The following is a 6,938-nucleotide window of genomic DNA, read 5'->3' on the forward strand; positions in this document are numbered from 1 at the left end:
CCACACCCTCCCACACCCCAACCAATACCCAGTGCTATAGTGGGTCATATACAGTAGAACACAATGGCCATAAGCCCCCCCCCCGTTCTACGCATGGAGCTTTAGTCGCTTGAGAGAAGATTCAGAACGGAGGTGGGCGGACTTTTTGGGTGCCCCCGAAGACACCGAGAGGAAATGCATATCCCCCGGATTTTCCAATACGTTGAAACGCGCCAGGGTTTCCCCGGGTCAAAGATTTTTTTAAATTTTCCTCCCCTGAAGAACCTCCCCGCTCTACAAATACGGGGGTCTAGAAGTGGGCTTAATCACTTCTTTGTGGGGAACGGAATTAGAATAAACCCTTACCTCGAATAAAGTATTAAGGCGGAGCAGTTTTTTATTTTTTTGGTGGTGTTGGGGGGGGGGGGGCAGCCAATGCTGAGGTAGAGACGCTGATAGTGGAGAACAGTTAAAAGATTGACGTAGGCTAGTTATCTTCTCTTCACAAATGTGAGGCAGCCTGGTGGAATCAGGCTCTTGTCAAAATAATCAAAGTGAAGAAACTTGCATTTTTCTGCTGGTTTGTGGATTTTTATCAAATGTTTGTTTTTTCACTAAACACCTTTCATGCCTATTAAAGAACCCATTTCTGTGTGAATTTTTCTGAAAAAATGTTTATTAAAGGCACAAAAAATGTAAATTTTCAGTTACCAAGGACTCTTAAGCTAAGGAAACTAATCTTTGGCGGCCATTTTCTCACAAATTTTATCTTTGAAAACATTCGCAAATATCTCGACTTGTATTCAAGATAGATGGATATTTTTTTCGTATAAATAAAGACAATTGAACAAGCTGTAACATGATACCAATAACTTGACAAGCCCAAAATCTGACGAGAGCCTGATTCCACCACGCTGCCTCACATAATATATATATATATATCTCTCTCTCTCTCTCTCTCTCTCTCTCTCTCTCTCTCTCTCTCTATATATATATATATATATATATATATATATATATATATATATTGATAGATATATATATATATATAGAGAGAGAGAGATAGAAAGAGAGAGAGAGATAGAAAGAGAGAGAGAGAGAGAGAGAGAGAGAGGAGAGAGGAGAGAGAGAGAGAGAGAGAGAGAGAGAGAGAGAGAGAGAGAGAGAGAGAGAGAGAGAGAGAGAGAGAGAGAGAGAGAGAGAGCAGTCAGGCGCCACCAGCATAACAACGTCCAGCATAATGTATGGAAAAGAAAGCCAAACAACTTGTTGACTTCAGAAAAAAGAAATTGCCCCTGCAACCACTCGAAATTGAAAATTAAAACGTCGAGCAAGTTTCAGGTTATAAGTATTTGGGTGTGTACTGTTACAATAGACAACAAACTCGACTGGCATGTCCAATTCTCCCCTGCCTAAAAAAAGTGAACAAAAGATTTTTTTCCTAAGGACGCTCATACATTTTAAAGTTGATAAATCATTGATGTCCATATTCTGTCATTGAACCGTAGAAAGTATAATCAATTTCTGTATAATAGCATATGGGCAGGGAACACAAGACAACAAGATAAAGAAAAATTGAAGATTTATACGGAAAGCGTGCAAAATTTCAACATCTACATTCCCCTACCTCGACGAATTAATTGTACAATATAGCTTGCATTAGTAGAACAATAATTAATTCCATCTTTTAGACAATAAACATCCCTTGATCCCTCAAATAGAAATATCAGTCAGAAGCATGCTAAAAGACACCGGCTTCTGATCTGTAACAAAGAAAAGCACAGAAGGTCATTCTTACCATCATCCATTAAACTTCTTCCATGTAAATCATCTTGTTATAGCTATTCATATGACTTTTAAAGCATGCATCAGAATACCATTGAGTTACAATCAGAGTGCTGAGCGCGTATCTAACTTAACGCTATTGTTCATTTATATTACACACGTGACTGTGAGCCTGTTTGTGAGTGCAAACATAATAAATGGTTACGTGGACACATGCTTGTGGAAGAGAGTAGGCATGAGGGAAGGGTGTGTGTGTTTTTATGGGTGTGCAAATGTGCATGTGTGTGCGTGTGTGCGCGCATGTTTGTGTGAGTGTGTATGATGTGTGTGTGTGTGTGTGTGTGTGTGTGTGTGTGTGTGTGTGTGTGTGTGTACGTACGTGGGTAAACACCAAACCAATGTGCCAGGATCTGGACAATACAAATGTATCTTATATTATCTCATCTTATCTTATCTTATCACAGAGGCCCTAAACTGGGGCGACGGAGCATCAGTCTTCCATCCTCGTCACGGACTCGATGAGTGCACTGGAAAAAGTGGAGAAGCACATGGTGTAAGCTGACTGGCAAGAGGCAATACGAAAAGAATGCTTGTGTACCCTCATCGCTTGAAGGTCACGTCAAGCGAAGCCATAGAAGGTTTGGTTTAGCTAACGGATGTTTATAAAAATATTGATCTGTTAAGACAAATTGACACAAGTATTGTGCAAAACCTGGATACTTTATGTTTGATAGTTGAGGAAATAACATTTGACAATAAGTTGCGCCTTGAATTTTTGACAGCACAGGCCTACATGTAATCGTGTTATGTTTAGACAGATGAGCACACTGCTTTATAGGAGGTACCCACTAGCGCGATCGGGTCGGATCGGGTCGATTTGGTAGTCAGGGCTGGCCAAATTGAGGGCGCAAAGCGGCCATCGTGGCACAAACCGATGTTTTAACATAAACGCATTTGTTTTCAGGCCTGCGAGTATCGCGATCGGATGGTTTGCAACCAATCGCAACAAGGCTGAGTCACATGTCCATGTTGACACTCAAAATCCGGTGGTGCCCTCTTCAAAAAGTGCAGACTTTGCGAACAGAGTTACCGTTATTTTACTTGTGTGAAAAACAATAAAAGCGAAACCAACAAACTGTGCTATTCCTATTCTTCTTCAGGAGAAACGAAAGAGAGCGTCAAAACAAAGACTGCAGCGCCATCTGAATCAATGCATGGACTTCCGCGGACACTTTTTTGGCCGAGTAAACTATCTTGTTATTAACGATCTTTGATATTAGAAAGTTATCGATGTAACCCATGTTTATTGGATTCCAGGCTGTCGCAGCACGGCATCAGGGAACTGCGGAAGGGAGCCCAGGAAGCCATTGAGGTTAAAGGTTTCTCTACTTTAACTTCCAGGTCGTCGGGTGCAATAGAGCAGAGTTGTGTTTGCAATGAAACTACCAAAAAACGACCCGACCAGACGACCCGACTCGACGCGATCGTGCTGATGGGCACCCCCTATTAGGCTTTAGGAAGGGGAAAAGCGCTGCTCTCTGCGACATTTAAGATCAGTAGTTCAGTAGTACATGTATAAGTTGTTTGTTATTAGGTACATGTACATGAACATAGCCATGTTGCCTTTATTTTACACTCTTCATCATGTTTGTTACCTGCGGGAGCTAACAACGTCTGTGACTTCTCTTCCTACAGTTCCTGATAGTAGGCTATTGTTATCATAGGCTGTTGTTGTTGTTGTTGTTGTTGTTGTTGTTGTTGTTGTTGTTGTTGTTGTTGTTGTTGTTGTTGTTGTTGTTGTTGTTGTTATTATTATTATTATTATCATCATCATCGTCCTCCTCCTCTTCCTTCTTACTCCTCCTGCTCCTCCTCCTCATCCTCCTCCTCCTCCTTTTTTTCTCCTTATCCTCCTCTTCCTCACCCTCTCCCTCCTCCTCCTTCTCCTCCTCCTCCTCCTCCTCCTCCTCCTCCTCCTCCTCCTCCTCCTCCTCCTCCTCCTCCTCCTCCTCCTCCTCCTCCTTTTTTCTCCTTATCCTCCTCTTCCTCACCCTCTCCTTTCTTCTTCTTCTTCTTCTTCTTCTTCTTCTTCTTCTTCTTCTTCTTCTTCTTCTTCTTCTTCTTCTTCTTCTTCTTCTTCTTCTTCTTCTTCTTCTTCTTCTTCTTCTTCTTCTTCTTCTTCTTCTTCTTCTTCTTCTTCTTCTTTTTCTTCTTCTTGTTGCTGCAATTATCTATTATTATCATTATTATTATTATTATTATTATTATTATTATTATTATTATTATTATTATTATTATTATTATTATTATTATTATTATTATTATTATTATCATTACTATTATTAAAATTATTATTAATATTATTATTACTATTATTACTACCATTATCACCATCAATTTATTGGGGGGGGGGGGGGGGGTGTATCGCACAGTCAGAGAAGCTGCAGTCCCTCCTCCACCCCGCTCGGCAGTTACAGATTACACCTCTGGCGTGACACTTTTCGTCGCCCCTATCGGAATGACCCACAGTGAGCGCCTCAAAAGGCCTGTGTATTACCGGGTGCCCATTGCGGATGGGGTCGGGTCAGGTCGGGTCGGGATGATCATCCGACTCGTTGCCAAAAAAAACCCATTTGTTTTTGAGGCGACGAGTCGGAAGCGATCAGCCTGTGCCGCCATATCCGCTTGGCGCCCTCAATCTGGATAGCAAAACGCCCCGATCCGACTGGATCACCTTTTATGGGCACCCCGTAATACCGCTGGTAAACCGAACCGACCCAACCCGATTCCCAAATGGGCAACCCGTACACAAATGACGAGTCTTCATTGAATCATGACTAAGATTGGTCTGATGAAACAGTATAATTATATTTAATTTGACCTTATGTTCTCACAGAGCTCACTTGAAAATAGGAAACATGAATTGAAAAGTATAGTACCGACCAGAGACAGTTGTTGGGCAGCGTGTCTACCAAAGCCGGAACTACTAGATTTTTAAAAAAATTGGTCGGGAGGGGACAATGCGGTCTGTTCCTTTTTTTGGCTTGCGCGTCCACCAATACGTTCTTAGTCCTGACGACACGGTGCCATTTCTCGGTTCATATAGGGCTTTGTGTTTCATTATGAATAGTCAAGAGGACGATGACATCATGAATGCAAGGTGGGAATAAGATATTAATGGTTCTTTTTTTTAAAGTAAAAAAATATGCATATAAACCAGACGGTGTGCGAGTTGATAAAGCAAGCTAATTTGAGGCGCTGATTAAAAACATGACTTGCGATTTTTCATGCGAGCTGAAAATTAGAAATCTTTTTTTTTAGCTTTGGCTGGGTCTGTGGCTGATGATTCATCACATGACCCGACTCGAAATAATGCTGCGTGCAGCATTCCAACAATCCCGTCTTTTGTCGCGAGGTGTCGTGTCGTTTAGGTAGACGTATCCAAACGAAATTTTCACTGATTGAAAAGGCAAAAAAACAACAACCCAACCCCGGTGCTATATTTAAACTACCGACCCCCCCCCTCCCCTCCGAAAGACGTACAATTTACGGTCGGTCGGTTTCTGATGGTGGACATATCTTTTTCCATACTGCTCGTGTATTTTCCATCCTTGAGGAGGACTTCTTTGAGAGAACAAAGTATAGTAAAGGCAGAATGCTCAGAAAAGTGTGTGTCTATATTTTTACCTCAAACTGCATGTAAGTGGATGGTTGACGGGTGCTCAGGTGTGGTTTGCTCCTTCTTTCATATCAAACATTTATCGCCCTGATCTCTCCTTCTTTTTTGTGTTTGCTACTCTCTTGCAACACCTCTAATCTTCGGCACTTATATGACCTTACTGTGTTGCAAGTGCCGTAAAACTTTTACTAAAACTAAAAAAACACAAAAAACACAACCCCAACTGCATAATGTATTATGTCTTTTGCTTTCCAAACGCCAGGGGCTTGCTGCTGTGGATGGTAGCCCTGAATAACTTTAAAAAAATGTTGGTATTTTTTTTTTACACCCCTATCAACACAAATTATAATGATATTCTTTATAAGGCCCGCGTCCGACCCTGTCTGAAAGGGCCAACCCGGGGGGAGGGGGGGGGGGGGGATACATTATTATCATAGCAAAAAGACCGAGACACTCGATGGAAATTTTCTCCCTACGCGGGGATCAAACTCAGTTCTCCTGCATGTGACAGTAACGTGTCTAACCTCTAAACAACAGACGCCGGTCCCCGAATAACTGACGAGCGCAGAATGTCAGTCAACTGCATTCAATTTGCTTTTTATAGATTCTTCTTAGAATGTTGAAAAATATCTTTCGTGAATAGAATAGAATACATGTAATTAATAAAGGTGCCCAAGAAGGCTACAAAGATAAACTAAGCATTGCCTAGATGAGATGATGATGATGATGATGATGATGATGATGATGATGATGATGATGATGATGATGATGATTTTTGTTATTATTATATAATTGTTCCCGCACCCGATCCGGACATTGGGGATTGTCTTGTTAGTGAGACAATTTCCTGGGCCTTCGGCATATTGTAGTAGGGTGGCCAGTTCCTTTCCACACCGCCTTTACTTCCCCAACTCACGAAGTCAGGTACCCATTACAATGGGTGGGCAGGAGGGGGAGAAAAAACTCAGTGTGCGAATCGAGGCTCGAACCCGGACTTTCCGCTTCGGAGACGAGCGCACTAACCGCTCCGCCGCCGCACCCTCAGTATTACACGTATGATCATAATGATTATTATCAAATAAAAAATTGACTTATCATAATTCATCTGATTACATCTTTGCTGTCATAATAATAATACAATAGTATATGTATAGTATATAATTAATGTACTCGTATGTGTTTTCAGGGTCGTTGTCCTTTTCTGAGAGTCGGCCTGTGAGACAAGAAAGCTTGCCCATCACTCACCAGTAGAGAGATCAGAGCCAGCACAGAGATGTATTGTGTTATTGTTAAGGGATGTCACATACACATGTATCTCTGAAATATTCGTATTTGTTGTCTAATAAATAACACAGACGTAATCTGACGGCATCAACAACAGTTGTTTGAATTTACATGAATTTTGGTTGTTATTGAGCTTAATTGTTACATGTACCTTTTTTATTCTTCCCTCATCCCTCCTTTTCTCCTCTTCCTCTCTCCTCTTCTCCTCCTC

The 6,938-nt window shown here is 41.4% G+C and overlaps 1 protein-coding gene and 1 long non-coding RNA gene across 4 annotated transcripts in view; one reads left to right on the top strand and one right to left on the bottom strand.

Annotated features, from left to right (window-relative positions):
- LOC118478919 overlaps positions 1-6,821 on the top strand; it is a 14,741-nt gene extending 7,920 nt beyond the window's left edge. For all 3 annotated transcript variants that reach the window (XR_004859359.1, XR_004859360.1, XR_004859361.1), the window contains exons 3-4: positions 2,229-2,402; positions 6,630-6,821. This is a non-coding gene — a long non-coding RNA (uncharacterized LOC118478919). The remainder of the gene's footprint in view (positions 1-2,228; positions 2,403-6,629) is intronic.
- LOC101862849 overlaps positions 1-6,938 on the bottom strand; it is a 56,046-nt gene that overhangs the window by 39,818 nt on the left and 9,290 nt on the right. The gene's annotated exons all lie outside the window — the stretch shown is intronic.

Source organism: Aplysia californica, unplaced genomic scaffold (assembly GCF_000002075.1).
Source record: "Aplysia californica isolate F4 #8 unplaced genomic scaffold, AplCal3.0 scaffold01211, whole genome shotgun sequence".
NCBI lineage: Eukaryota > Metazoa > Mollusca > Gastropoda > Aplysiida > Aplysiidae > Aplysia > Aplysia californica.